The following is a 16,090-nucleotide window of genomic DNA, read 5'->3' as shown; positions in this document are numbered from 1 at the left end:
ACAAAATCACTTTTTTTTAAAACTAAAATCACTGTTGAGATAAAATAATATTTATGTATAATCTGATAAGTAAATGGTAAAATAATAAAAATGATTGTGATATAATAATAAAGATGATGTGATAACTATTTTATCCTTTTAAAATAGTTACTGTTATTTCAGTTTTAAGTAATCACTGTTGTGATAATTCGTCTAGGCCAACAAGGGCAAAATCACTTTTTTAACTGTTTTTTCCAGGCAGTAAAAACACTGTTGAGATTAAGGAACTTTTACTTCCAAGCCGATAAGTTAATTTTTTTGCGCTCACTTGTTAAATACAAAAAATCACTGTTGTAATAAATATATGATAAAATAACTTTTTTTGATTGTTTTTTTCTTATAGTAAAATTACTGTGGATAATTAAATAATTTATAAAACCTAAATATTTAAGTATATGGAACGTAAAAATCACTGTTGGAGTAAATAAATATTTATATTCGTATATCCATGGTGATAATAAAGAAAAAACAATTCTACTAGTTTTCAATTCATAATTATTAAAAAAAATCACTGGTTTGATAAATATTTGATCACGTCCAAGCATCTAAAGAAAACATATATTATTCATAAATCACTGTTGTGACAAACGTTAAATCATCTCGACAAATGAGGACAAAATCACTTTTTCAACTGTTTCTTCCCGGCAGTAAAATCACTGTTGAGATTAAGAAACTTTTATTTCCAAACCAATAAGTTAATTTTTTTGCGCTCATTTATTCAATACAAAAAATCACTGTTGTGATAAATTTTTAAACGTCTCGCCAAAGAAGGATAAAATCACTTTTTTAATTTCTTTTTCTTATAGTAAAATCACTGTTACTAATTAAATAATTTATAAAACGTAAGTATATGGAACGTAAAAATCACTGTTGGAATAAATAAATATTTATATTCGTATATTCATGCCGATGATGAAGAAAAAACAATTCTACTAGTTTTTCAATTGTTAATTATTAAAAATCACTGATATGATAAATGTTTGATCACGTCCAGGCATATAAAGAAAACATATAATATTCATAAATCACTGTTGTGACAAACGTTTAAACATCTCGAGAAATAAGGACAAAATCACTTTTTTTTATACTAAAATCACTGTTGAGATAAAATAATATTTATGTATAATCTTATAAGTAAATGGTAAAATAATAAAAATGATTGATGTGATAACTATTTTATCGTTTCAAAGCAGTTACTGTTAATTCAGTTTTAAATAATCACTATTGTGATAATTCGTCTAGGCAAATAAGGACAAAATCACTTTTTAAACTGTTTCTTCCAGGCAGTAAAATCACTGTTGAGATTAAGAAACTTTTATTCCCAAGCTGATAAGTTAATTTTTTTGCGCTCATTTGTTCAATACAAAAAATCACTGTTGTGATAAATTTTTAAACGTCTCGCCAAACAAGGATAAAATCTCTTTTTTGATTTTTTTTTCTAGTAGTAAAATCACTGTTACTAATTAAATAATTTATAAAACATAAATATTTAGGTATATGGAACGTAAAAATCACTGTGGGAATAAATAAATATTTATATTCGTCTATCCATGCCGATGATGAAGAAAAAATAATTCTACTCGTTTCCAATTGTTAATTATTAAAAATCACTGATATGATAAATATTTGATCACGTCCAGGCATATAAAGAAAACATATAATATTCATAAATCGCCGTTGTGACAAACGTTTAATCATCTTGGCCAATGAGGATAAAATCATTTTTTTTTTACTATTTCGGTCAGACAGTAAAATCACTGTTGAGATAAAACAATTTTTATTTATAATCTGATGAGTAAAGCAATTTTTTTATTAGTGATAAAATAATAAAAATGATTGTTGTGATAATTATTTTTATCTTTTTAAAGCAGTTACTGTTAATTTAGTTTTAAGTAATCACTGTTGTGATAAATCGTCTAGGCCAATAAGGGCAAAATCACTTTTTCAACTGTTTGTTCCAGGCAGTAAAATCACTATTGAGATTAAGGAATTTTTATTTCTAAGCCGATAAGTTAATTTTTTTGCGCTCACTTGTTAAATACACAAAAATCACTGTTATAATAAATATATGATAGAATCACTTTTTTGATTGTTTTTTTTTTCTAATAATAAAATCACTGTATATAATTAAATAATTTATAAAACCTAAATATTTAAGTTTATGGAACGCAGAAATCACTAGTATGATAAATATTTGATCACGTCCAGGCATATAAAGAACACATATATTATTCATTAATCACTGTTGTGACAAAAGTTTAATCATCTCGACAAATGAGGATAAAATTACTTTTTTTACGATTTCGGTCAGACACTAAAATCACCGTTGAGATAAAACAATTTTATTTATAATCTGATGAGTAAAGCAATTTTCTTATTAGTGGTAAAATAGAAAAATGATTGTTGTGATAATTATTTTATTGTTTTAAAGCGGTTACTGTTAATTCAGTTTTAAGTAATCGCTGTTGTGATAAATCGTCTAAGCAAATAAGGGCAAAATAAATTTTTTAACTGTTTCTCCCAGGCAGTAAAATCACTGTTGAGATTAAGGAACTTTTATTTCTAAGCCGATAAGTTAATTTTTTTGCGCTCACTTGATAAATACAAAAAATCACTGTTAATAATTAAATAATTTATAAAATTTAAGTATATGGAACGTAAAAATTAACATGATCAAGAAAAAATAGTTCTACTAGTTTTGAATTGTTAATTATTAGAAATCACTGATATGATAAATATTTTATCACGTCCAGGCATATAAAGAAAACATATACCATTCATAAATCACAGTTGTGACAAACGTTTAATCTCGGCAAATAAGGACAAAATCACTTTTTTTATTATTTCGGTCAGACATTAAAATCACTGTTGAGATAAAACAATTTTTATTTTTATTCTGATGAGTAAAGCAATTTTCTTATTAGTGGTAAAATAATAAAAATTATTGTTGTGATAAATCGTCTAGGCAAATAAAGACAAAATCACTTTTTCAACTGTTTTTTCCAGGCAGTAAAATCACTGTTGAGATTAAGGAACTTTTAGTTCTAAGTCGATAGGTTAATTTTTTTGCGCTCACTTGTTAAATACAAGAAATCACTGTTGTGATAAATATTTAAACGACGATAATATCACTTTTTTGGTTGTTTTTTTTCAATAGTAAAATTACTGTTAATAATTAAATAATTTATAAAACTCAAGTATATGGAACGTAAAAATCACTGTTGAAATAAATAAATATTTTTATTCGTATATCCATGCCGATGATGAAGAAAAAACAATTCTATTAGTTTTTAATTGTTAATTATTAACAATCATTGATATGATAAATATTTGATCACGTCCAGGAAGAAAACATATAATATTCATAAATCACTGTTGTGACAATTATTTAATCATCTCGGCAAATAAAAACAAAATGACTTTTTTTACTATTTCGGTCAGACACTAAAATCACTGTTGAGATAAAATAATTTTTATGTATAATCTGATGAGTAAAAGGTAAAATAATAAAAATTATTGTTATGATAACTATTTTATCGTTTCAATGCAGTTCCTGTTAATTCAGTTTCAAGTAATCACTGTTATGGTAAATCGTCTAGGCAAATAAAGATAAAATCATTTTTTCAATTGTTTCTTCCAGGCAGTAAAATCACTGTTGAGATTAAGGCACTTTTACTTCCAAGCCGACAAATAATTTTTTTGCGCTCATTTGTTAAAAACAAAAAATCACTGTCGTGATAAATATTTAAACGTCTCGGAAAAAAAGGATAAAATCACTTTTTGATTTTTTTTATAGTAAAATCACTGTTAATAATTAAATTATTTATAAAACTTAAGTATATGGAGCGTAAATATCACTGTTGAAATAAATAAATATTTTTATTCGTATATCCATGCCGATGATGAAGAAAAAACAATTCTACTAGTTTTCAATTTATAGTTATTAAAAAAAAATCACTGGTATGATAAATATTTGATCACGTCCAGGCATATAAAGAAAACATATATTATTCATAAATCGCTGTTGTGATAAACGTAGTTTTATGTTAAAGCCGATAAGTGAGAAATATTTTTAATAATATTAGTTATTCATGCAAAATCATTGTTATTAATTTAATTATCTAAATACGTAAAAAATCACTGTTGTGATACAGGCATTTTACGACTATTCCTCTTAGACAGTAAAATCACCGTTGAGATGATAAGTAAAACTTTTTTCAGTGATTAAATATTTAGTATGTGATAAATATTTTATTATTCCGGGCAGTTATAAAATGCGTCCAGGATATATGTCTCCAAATGTCAACTTTTTGGCCGATTTTTCGGACATATCCCTGTCTCAGTTCTCTAATATCCTCGGTATCAATTCAAAATTGTGTTTTTCTATTGCAGCTTATCCAATTCCGTATAAAAACACTCATTTTATAATAATTCTTCGCTTATTTCTGTACCTATAACTCATTCCCTTGATACCTATGACTATGACATTCCTTTGACTAAAAACTGTACGACCCTTCGCTCAAAAGTCACTCAAATAAAACTGCTTTCGCATTATAACCAGTTAAACTTTTCCAACTATTAAAACTCGAAATTTCAGCCCTTATTCATCCCTTAAATTATAAGACATAACGCGGAGTCTAATTTTAACGCAATCCCCATTATGCGAGGGAGCAAGAGACGAGGTGAAGGGGGCAAAGTATAATAATTTAGCAAGAAAATGAAAATAGTTCTTGCGAGTCAACTTAATTTTCTATTTGCCCCCAGGTCCCGGCGCCCTCCTTGATGACAATAAACTTTCTTGGATCGTCGTGTCCCCTTGCTCAACGACTGTGAACGGTCCCAAAATGGGTTTTAAGCAAGGAAGATGGCTTAATAATTACTCTTACGTTGGTTTTTAGCTAATAGGCGGAAATGGGAATTTTCAGGCATTAAAGAGAAAAACACCATACATTTTTTCCCATTATTACATATTTTATATAAAAATTAGGGCTAAAAATAGTGAAAAAAATCCTTTTAAAGAAAATGTGAAAAGTCCCAAAAATTGGGGTTTTTAATGAAATAATTTCAATTTCTCTGTACTATTTTTCAAATAATCTCTTGATAAATACACTAATATTTTTTGTGAACAATCTGAGTTTAATTATACGTTTTTTAAAATCAAATTGTACTAAAAACAACCGGGCTAGGCTACGCTCAATTTTGCATTAAGACACATTCTATATTTAAATTAGGGTTAATTAAGACAAATTTCTAGTACAATTTTACGAGTAAGCTCTTAAATATCTCGTGGTATAAAATATTGGTACGCGTATCCGATAATTAAAAACATTTTAATTTACAACCCCCCATTCTCCCCAACACACACACGAGAAAAGCTAAGCCTCGTTAGCAAAAACCTATTTGCCTAATGTGTCACGGGATGGGATTAATTAGGGTATTAGCATCAATCAACTTCAAGTGACAAACCTAACCAACAAACTAACCCTCATCCCCCTCCCCCTGTTAGTTAGGGGTTTGAAAGTAATTATTTTAATTTCTGTAAATTGTTCTTCTTTTAGGTGCGAGGGGCGAGGGAATAGGGGGCGAGTTAAGGGCGGCACCCTTGGGGGCCTCGGATACATCAACTGGATCACACGTGAGTTATTGGTGAGTTAAAAGCGCTGTTGTGGTTAGTTTTTTATTATCTCAGTAGTTCTTTGTTTATAATTTGACCGTAAAGAAACAAGCGAGAATGAGTGAGACTACAATATATATATAAAGGTTGCACCAAAGGAATGAGACTTATTACTGTAGAAAATATATATATTATATACGGTTTTGTTTACAAAAGGGAGAAAAGATCGGCATTTAAAAAAATTGAAACGGAAGTTTCATATCTAGTTTTTGAACTCGATTATTACACCTCAAATATTTGATGAAATTCTTCTGAAAAATCACTGTTTTTCGTTCATATTATCCAATCTAATAACGCTGTTTTTATGCTAAATATTTACATATAAATTTATAGCAAATTTAAATAAACAGTGTTATTGAATTAAATTTTAAACATTAATTTTCTGCAAAAACATTGTTTTTCATCAACACAACCCTTACCCCCCCACCCACCCCAAACATTTGCCCAGTAAGAAATTCTGTTGAAAAATCACCATTTTCTGTCTATAATATGCAATCTAATAGAGCTGTTTTTGTATTAAATATTTATTAATATACATATATGAAATTATATCAAATTTAAATAAACAAACTGTGTTATTAGATTAGATATTAACGATAAAACCAGCTGTTATTCATGCGTATTATTTTAAAAAACAAGAATTTTTGCAAACAATTTTTTACTGGTAAGTTGTGTGGGGTGGGTGGGGGGGGGGTAAGGGTAGGGTTAATAAAAAACGGTTTTTATGCAGTAAATTATTCTCTGACAAAAAAATGCTTTTTAAGGAAATTATAGGTAATAAAAAAATCTATATTTTTTGTATCTATACCTTTTTCACATAACCTTAACGTTTGCGAGTAAAAATTTCGTATTGCTATGAAAATTGCAGTATTTGTGGCATTTTTTATCGCAAATATGTGGAAATTCATTTTTTTTTAAATAAATCATTAAGTTTTAATAAAAAAATTTAGTTTTTTTTGGTTTTAGACCATTTTTTCTTTACCTAGGTTCAAAAATACAGTATTTAAATAAAACCTGTTGGTATTTATTTATTTTATTTAATTATTTAAAATTCTTCATTACAAAGATTTAACAATGAACATAGCATGTGTCAATTTCAAGCCTGACCTAAGTGTATACACTAAAGTCATTAATAATTAAAAGTTAAATAGAGACATACATATACTAACAATACTTATTAAAAGGAACTTACAAAAAAAGACTTAAAGGCTAAAACACTATAGACTAGGGACTAAACTTGTACAAATTTTCCATTTTTTAGGTTCAAACAGTAATACTCATCATGACAGTATAAAGGATTATCTAAAAGGAGTTGCTTTATTTTTGATTTGAACTAGATAATACCGTCAGTTTGGTAATTTATTCAACGCTTTAGATGCTACGAAAATCGCACTCTTCAAATAGAGCCGTATTATGGTGCAAAATGTCGAGATCTTAGTGATATCTTGTAGGCATACCCATATTAAAGTCTGCGTTCCTTGTAAAGTAATGACTGTATATTTTTGCAAAAACCAAAAGTTTATAGAGGTATAATGAATATACTGTCAATATACGGTGTTTTTTAAACAAAGGTGCAGAATGGTCTAAAAACTCAGCTACATCTATCGTTCTGATCATGCGTTTTTGTAGGACAAGTAAACGCTCCAGCTCAGAAGAAGCCCTCTAGTTGATGATACCATAAGAAAGTCGACTTTATGTCGACAATTTTTTGTCCATAATATCCAATTTAATAGCGCTATTTTTGTATTAAATATTTATTAATATACATATATATAATATAATTATATCAAATTTAAATAAATAAACTATGTTATTAGATTACATAATAATGATGAAACCATCTGTTATTCATACGTATTATTTTAAAAAACAAGAATTTTTACAAACAATTTTTTACTGGTAAGTTGTGTGGGGTGGGTGGGGGGGTAAGAGAAGGGTTAATGAAAAACGGTTTTTATGCAGTAAACTATTGTCTGACAAAAAAAATGCTTTTTAAGAAAATTATAGGTAATAAAAAAACTTTTGTATCTATACTTTTTTTCACATAACCTTAACGTTTTGAAAATTTCAGTTTTTTTTTGGTTCTCGTTAATCAGGTTTAAAAATACAGTATTTATATTAAAACTTTTGGTATATTTATCAACCGTTTATGGTCAAGGTATATTTATTTAACGATAGAATATATGTATATCATATGCATTTCTGTCTACAAAAGGAAGAAAATTTCGGCATTAAAAAAATGTACACGGGATTTACATATCTAGTTTTTAAACTCTATTACTACACCTCGAATATTTGATGAAATTCTTATGTTTTTCGTTCATATTATCCAATCTAATAACGCTGGTTTTATATTAAATATTTATATATATATTTAAATCAAATTTAAATAAACAGTGTTATTATATTAAATTTTGAATATATGTTATCTTCAAAAACATTGTTTTTCATTAACACAACCTTTACCCCCCCACCCACCCCAAATATTTGACCAGTAAGAAACTTTGTTGAAAATCACCCTTTTTTTTCCATAATATCCAATCTAATAGCACTGTTTTTGTATTAAATATTTATTAATATACATATATAAAATTATATCAAATTTAAATAAACAAACTGTGTTATTCATGCGTATTATTTTAAAAATTAAGAATTTTTGCAAACAATTTCTTACTGGTAAATTGTGTGGGGTGGGTGGGGGGGTAAGGGTAGAGTTAATGAAAAACGGTTTTTTTGCAGTAAATAATTGCCTGAGAAAAAAATACTTTTTATGAAAATTCTAGGTAAAAAAAAAGTCTATAATTTTTCTATTTATCCTTTTTCATATAACCTTAATGTTTTGAAAATTTAAGTTTTTTTTGGTTCTAGGTCACTTCTTATTACCTAGGTTCAAAAATACAGTATTTAAATTAAAACTGTTGGTATATTTATCAATCGTTTATAGTCATGGCATATTTATTAAACTGTAGAATATACGTATATCATATACGATTTTGCCTACAAAAGGAAGAAAATTTCGGCATTTAAAAAAATTGACACGGAAGTTCCATATCTAGTTTTTGAACTCGATTATTACACCTCAAATATTTAATGAAATTCTTCTGAAAAATCACTGTTTTTCGTCCATATTATCCAATCTAATAACACTGTTTTTATACTAAATATTTAAATATAAATTTATATAAAATTTAAATAAACTGTGTTATTAAATTAAATTTTGAACATATATTTTCTGCAAAAACATTGTTTTTCATCAACACAACCCTTGCCCCCCCACCCACCCCAAACATTTGACCAGTAAGAAATTCTGTTGAAAATCACCGTTTTTTGTCCATAATATCCAATCTAATAGCACTGTTTCTGTATTAAATATTTATTAATATACATATATATAATTATATCAAATTTAAATAAATAAACTATGTTATTAGATTAGATAATAATGATGAAACCATCTGTTATTCATGCATATTATTTTAAAAAACAAGAATTTTTACAAACAATTTTTTACTGGTAAGTTGTGTGGGGTGGGCGGGGGGGTAAGGTAAGGGTTAATGAAAAACGATTTTTATGCAGTAAACTATTGTCTGACAAAAAAAATGCTTTTTAAGAAAATTATAGGTAATAAAAAAATTTTTGTATCTATACTTTTTTTCACATAACCTTAGCGTTTTGAAAATTTCAGTTATTTTTGGTTCTCGTTAATCAGGTTTAAAAATACAGTATTTATATTAAAACTTTTGGTATATTTATCAAACGTATATGATCAAGGTATATTTATTTAACTATAGAATATATGTATATCATATGCAATTCTGTCTACAAAAGGAAGAAAATTTCGGCATTAAAAATATGTACACGGGATTTACATATCTAGTTTTTAAACTCTATTACTACACCTCGAATATTTGATGAAATTCTTATGAAAAATCACTGTTTTTCGTTCATATTATCCAATCTAATAACGCTGTTTTCATATTAAATATTTATATATATATTTAAATCAAATTTAAATAAACAGTGTTATTATATTAAATTTTGTATATATGTTTTCTGCAAAAACATTGGTTTTTTATTAACACAACCCTTACCCCCCACCCACCCCAAACATTTGACCAGTAAGAAACTTTGTTGAAAATCACCGTTTTTTATTCATAACATCCAATCTAATAACACTGTTTTTGTATTAAATATTTATTAATATACATATATATAATTATATCAAATTTAAATAAATAAACTGTGTTATTAGATTAGATATTAATGATGAAACGAGCTAGTATGCATGTGTATTATTTTGAAAAACAAGAATTTTTGCAAACAATTTTTTACTGGTAAGTTGTGTGGGGTGGGTGGGGGGGTAAGGGAAGAATTAATGAAAAACGGTTTTTATGCACTCAATTATTGTCTGACAAAAAAATGCTTTTTAAGAAAATTATAGGTAATAAAAAAATCTATAATTTTTGCATCTATACTTTTTTCACATAATCTTAACGTTTTGAAAATTTCAGTTTTTTTTTTGGTTCTAGTCACTTTTTATTACCTAGGTTCAAAAAAACAGTAATTACATTAAAACTTTTAGATTACTTATCAACCATATATGGTCATGCTATATTTATTTAACTATAGAATATATGTATATCATATGCAATTCTATCTACAAAAGGAAGAAAATTTCGGTATTTAAAAAAATTATTATGGGATTTACATTCCTAGTTTTTAAACTCGATTATTTCACCTCAAATATTTGATGAAACTCTTCTGAAAAGTCACTGTTTTTCGTCGATATTATCCAATCAAATAACGCTGTTTTATACTAAATATTTACACATAAATTTATATCAAATTTAAATAAACAGTGTTATTAAATTAAATGTTGAATATACAGTGACCGCCTAAAGTTCCGCATAAATTCAATAAAAATTAGATACATGATTTTTTGAGAAAACGCTCGGACCCGTCAATTTTTATTTTAAGTTGCGCATTATTTCACTTAAATTTTTGTATACATGGTGGAACAAAAAAAATATATATGACGTCATCGGTCATTTTTTTTAAATGGAATGCTATATATTTTATTGCATTTATGAAAAATAGGCGAAATTCCAAGCAAGTTTCGTATAACACACCTTATCTCAAAACTCAACTGTTTCCGAAATATTTACATTTAAATAACAAGAAAACAAATAGGTACGTCTATTTACAAATTAAGGTAAAATCGAGGATAAAAATAATCTTATAAACACTGCCAATTGTTTCTATTTCCATGGATGCACTTGTAAAGAATCTCCATTTTCGAATGTCACTGTACAGTTCGAAAATTTATAATTATGGCTAATTTAACGGAAGCCCAACGAATTGAAATTTTGATGATGCTAGCGTACGGGGATCGAGTGCGCACGCAAAAAGAAGTAAGTGAACTGTTTAATGCCAAATACCCAAACCAATCCTATTTCTCAGTCAACAGTTAGTAGAATAGCTTCAGGTCATGTTGGGGATTTGCCAAGAACAGGTCGTCCAAAAATTTCTGAAGAAACAAAATTAAACGTTCTCCAAACATCCAAAAATCCAAACAATGCAACTTCACAAATTTCAGTTGATAATAACATATAGCCGTAGCGTCAGTAAGACGCATCTTAAAAGCAAATGAATACCACCCTTATATAATTACACGAATTAAATGAACCAATTATTGTACGAGCAAATGATGAACATTTGCAATAATAACCGTCACTTTGTGTTACAAGCATGAGATGATGAAGCAACTTTTTGTTTAAACGGTGTCGTAAATCGGCAAAATTTTCGGTACTGGTCAGTGTCACACTGGGCAACTAAGGCTCATAAACAGTACCGTAAATCTATTAATGTTTGGGCTGGTATCGTGGAAACTAAATAGGGCCATACTTTTTCGAAGAAACTTAACAGGACAACGCTATTTCAAATTTTCTTCAAGAAGATCTTATCCCTGCTTTGGCTGCCCTATACCCAGACGAACAACGCCCTACTGTCCCGACAGATAATTTGTTGTTTCAGCAAGACGGCGCACCGCCACATTTCTTTCGAGATATCCGTAATTACTTGGATACAGGAAGATGGATAGGAGGAAGAGTGGCCGGCCAGGTCACCAGACCTAAATCCCTGCGACTATTTTCTATGGGGGTACCTGAAAAGTAAAGTTTATATTGAGAAGCCAAACAACGTAGAAGATTTGAAAAATAGAATTAGATATGAAATTAGACGTATAACACCCGAAATAATTGATAGTGTTTTACATGAGCTTGTAAACCCTCTTGCTTTCTGCTAAGAAGTAAATGGGGATCAGTTTGAACACTTGATACATTAAAAAGAGTTTTTACAGTTTATAATATTTTATCCTCCATTTTATCTTAATTTGTAAATAGACGTACCTACTTGCTTTCTTTTTGGTTAAATGTGAATATTTCTGAAACACTTGAGTTTTGAGGTAAGGTGTGTTATACGAAACTTGCTTGGAATTTCGCCTATATTTCATAAATGCAATAAAAAATATAGCATTTCATTTAAAAAAATGACCGATGACGTCATATCTTTTTTTTTGTTCCACCCTGTATGCAAAAATTTATGTTAAATAATGCGCAACTTAAAATTAAAATCGACGGGTCCCAGCGTTTTTTCAAAAAATCATGTCTCTAATTTTTATCGAATTTATGCGAAACTCTAGGCCGTCATTGTATATTTTCTGCAAAAATATAGTTTTTCATTAACACAACCCCTAACCCCCCACCCACCCCAAATATTTGCCCAGTAAGAAACTTTGTTGAAAAATCACCGTTTTTGTCCATAGTATCCAATCTAATAGCACTGTTTTTGCATTAAATATTTATTAATATACATATATATAATTATAACAAATTTAAATAAACAAACTGTGTTATTAGATTAGATATAATTGATGAAACCAGCTGTTATTCATGCGTATAATTAAAAAAAAAGAATTTTTGCAAACAATTTCTTACAGGTAAATTGTGTGGGGTGGGTGGGGGGGTAAGGGTAGAGTTAATGAAAAACGTTTTTTTTGCATTAAATAATTGCCTGAGAAAAAAATGCTTTTTAAGAAAATTATAGGTCATAAAAAAATCTATAATTTTTGCATCTATACTTTTTTCACATAACCTTAACGTTTTCGAGTAAAACGTGAAAAAACCGTATTTTACTTCACTACACCTCAACTATCGTGTGCTGCTCGGGTAACAACCATACGGTCTTTAAATTGAATGTTGCCCTTTTTCTTGTAAACAAGCTCTTAAAAGGTCTCTTTTAAATCACGTCAGGTTGACTCCAAAAGAGACCCCCGCACCCTCTTGAACAAATTTGAATTAAATTTGATGCGTTATCGGGGTAGGGTAAACATTTCCCGTCGTTATTTACTGTTCCGGCGCCCTCTCTACTTCTTTAGGGCAAACAACCGGATTTTAAATTGGATTTTATGTAGGCACTTTTTTTTGAATGAAATTTATTGGGTTAATAATGTGCAAATGGTCATATAAGGTTAAACGGATTATAGTATTAATATGCAAAGAAGCTGTTTTTTCTGGCAAAAAAAAAATGCAAAAAAACTCCCCTAAAACTTTTCCTAATTTAAAAACTTCCCATCATGAGACCGCGATTCCCTAAACTTTAATTATTTCTTGTCGTCGCAGGTTAAAACACAAAAAAAAAAAATATATATAGAAGGAAAACTTTTGGGAGCAAATTAAAAATCCCATCCAGGAAAACCTTAAGGCGACCCTCACGGACGCCAATTAAGGGCCCTACTTAATGCGAAAATCGGAAATTTTACATAAAATTTACATTGATCTTAGCGAAGTTTTTTAATTATTAGGATAAGGAATCAATTTGGATAGTTCCTTCAAGGTACCGGGAAAATTAGGTTTTTTTAATTAGTTTTTCCAGGCAGTTAAAAAAACGCTTTCCCTAAAAACGTTGCTTTCAAACTGAAAAATGAAGCTTTTATAGGCAGTAGAAGAAGAGGGTGATTTGTTTAAACAGAAATTTAAGTGCCTGGAAATTTTTTTCTGTACAGTTTTTGCAGGATTTCGAGGCAAGGATCAAGGGCCTTAAAACCGATTAAAAAGGTGCCTTTAAACTGTCTGGAAAATTAACTTTTTTAAAGTTTTCCTAGACAGGTGATAAGTCAATCAACTTTTTTGCATGGAAAATTGAATTTTTTAACCGCATTTTCAGGCATTTAAAAAAAAATCAATTATCTTAAAGAGACTCATCAACCGTCCTTCAAGAATCTGGAAAAGGAAGTTTTTTATGCATGTTTTCCTGGTAGCTGAAAAAAAAAATAACATTTTAATTACAGATTCAAAAATTGCCTTAAAACTGCCTGGAAAACTACGTTTTTTAACGGGTTTTCCAGGCAGTTAAAAAAGAAATTTATGGCCTTAAAATAACGTATAAATTGTCTTTAAGGGCCTGGAAAATAAAGTTTTTAAAGCACTTTCTTAGGTAACTGAAAAAAAATTTACAATTTAAAAATAGATTAAAAAATAACCATAAAAATGACTGGAACATTTAATTTTTACCAATTTTTTCAAGGCCTTTGAAAAAAAAATCAATAGCCCTAAAGCAATTTTTAAATTACCTTTAAAGAGCCTGGAAAATGAGGTTTTCAATGCAATTATTAAGGCACCTAAAAAAAAATCAATAATTTACAAATTGTCTTGAAACTAGGTGGAAAATTGAGTTTTTTTACAGGATTTCCTGGTAGTTAAAAAAGATGTCAATTACCTGAAAAAAACTCATAAATTGTCTATTTAAGGCCTGGAAAATTATGTTTTTTAAAGGAATTTCCAGACAGTTAAAAGAGAATTAAATTACCTAAAAGAAATTCATGAACTACCTTTCAAGGGCGTGGAAAATTAGGTTTTCTATGCAGTTTTCCAGGTAGCTAAAGAAAAATTCAATAACTTAAAAGCAGATTTAAAAATTGCCTTGGAACTGCCTAAAAAATTACGTTTTTTAACAGGATTTCCAGGCAGTTAAAAGAGAATTAAATTACCTAAAAGAAATTCAGGGGCCTGGAAAATTAGGTTTTCTATGCAGTTTTCCAGGTAGCTAAAGAAAATATCAACAATTTAAAAGCAGTTTCAAAAATTGCCTTGAAACTGCCTAAAAAATTAAGTTTTTTAATAGGTTTTCTAAGTAGTTGAGGAAGAAGTCAATTACCTAAAAGAAACTCATAAATTATCTTTTACGGAACTAAAAAGTGAAGATTTTTATGCAAATTTCCAGGCAACTGAAGAAAAAATCAACATATTGCAAACATTTAAAAGGTGCCTTGAAACTGCCTGGAAAATTAGGTCTTTTAGCTGTTTTTCCAGGCAGTTTGAAAAAAATCTATTGCGTTATAGAAATTCATAGATTGTCTTTTAAGAATCTGGAAAATCAAGTTTTTTATGCAGTTTTCCAGGCGGATCAAGAAAAAATTAACATTTAAAAAATAGATTCAAAAATTGCCTTAAAACTACCTGGAAAATTAAATTAATAGCCAGTTTTTCCAAAAGTTGAAAAAAAACTCAATTACTTTAAAATCATAAATTATCTTTCAAGTGTCTGGAAAAATGAAGTTTTTTTATGCAGTTTTCCAGGTGGCTAAAAAAAAAATTTACAATTTAAACATAGGTTCAGAAATTGCCTTGAAACTGCCTGGAAAATGATTTTTTCTTTCCAGTTTTTCAAGAAGTTGAAAAAAAATAATAATTGCTCTAAAGAAAGTCACAAATTGTCCTTCAGGTGCCTGGAAAATGAAGTTTTTAATTTAATGTTACAGGTAGCTGAGAAGAAAAAATTATCAATTTAAAGGCAGATTTAAAAATTGCCTTAAAACTGCCTGGAAAATTGGGTGTTTCAGCTGTTTTCCTAAGCAATTGAAAAAGAGATCTATTGTCTTATAGAAATTCATAAATTACCTTTCAAGTGTCTGGAAAATTAGGTTTTTTATGCAGTTTTCCAGGTGGCTCAAGAAAAAATGAACAATTTAAATATAGGTCCAGAAATTGTCTTGAAACTGCCTGGAAATTTTTTTTTTACAATTTTTCCTAATAATTGAAAAATAAATCAATTGCCCTAAAGAAACTCATAAATTGTCATTTAGGGGCCTGGAAAATTAGGTTTTTAATGCAGTTTTTCAGGTAGCTGAAGAAAAATATAACAATTTAAAAACACATGTAAAAATTGCTATTAAACTGCCTGAAAATAGAGTTTTTAGACAGTTTTTTCAGGTAGTTAGAAAGGAAATGAATTGCCTTCAAGAAACTCATAAATTATCATTCGAGGGTCTAAAATGTGAAGTTTTCCAGGTATCTGAGGTACAACATATTCAAAAAGTGC

The 16,090-nt window shown here is 28.4% G+C and overlaps 1 protein-coding gene across 1 annotated transcript in view; it reads left to right on the top strand.

Annotated features, from left to right (window-relative positions):
• The window catches only part of LOC126746082 (RING finger protein nhl-1), a 75,503-nt gene that overhangs the window by 21,213 nt on the left and 38,200 nt on the right, over window positions 1–16,090 (top strand). The window contains exon 2 of the mRNA XM_050454186.1: window positions 5,598–5,685. The gene's annotated coding sequence lies outside the window, so the exon portion shown is untranslated. The remainder of the gene's footprint in view (window positions 1–5,597; window positions 5,686–16,090) is intronic.

The sequence above is a fragment of the Anthonomus grandis genome, chromosome 17, assembly GCF_022605725.1.
Source record: "Anthonomus grandis grandis chromosome 17, icAntGran1.3, whole genome shotgun sequence".
Lineage (NCBI taxonomy): Eukaryota > Metazoa > Arthropoda > Insecta > Coleoptera > Curculionidae > Anthonomus > Anthonomus grandis.
This window is presented reverse-complemented; position numbering and strand designations above follow the sequence as displayed.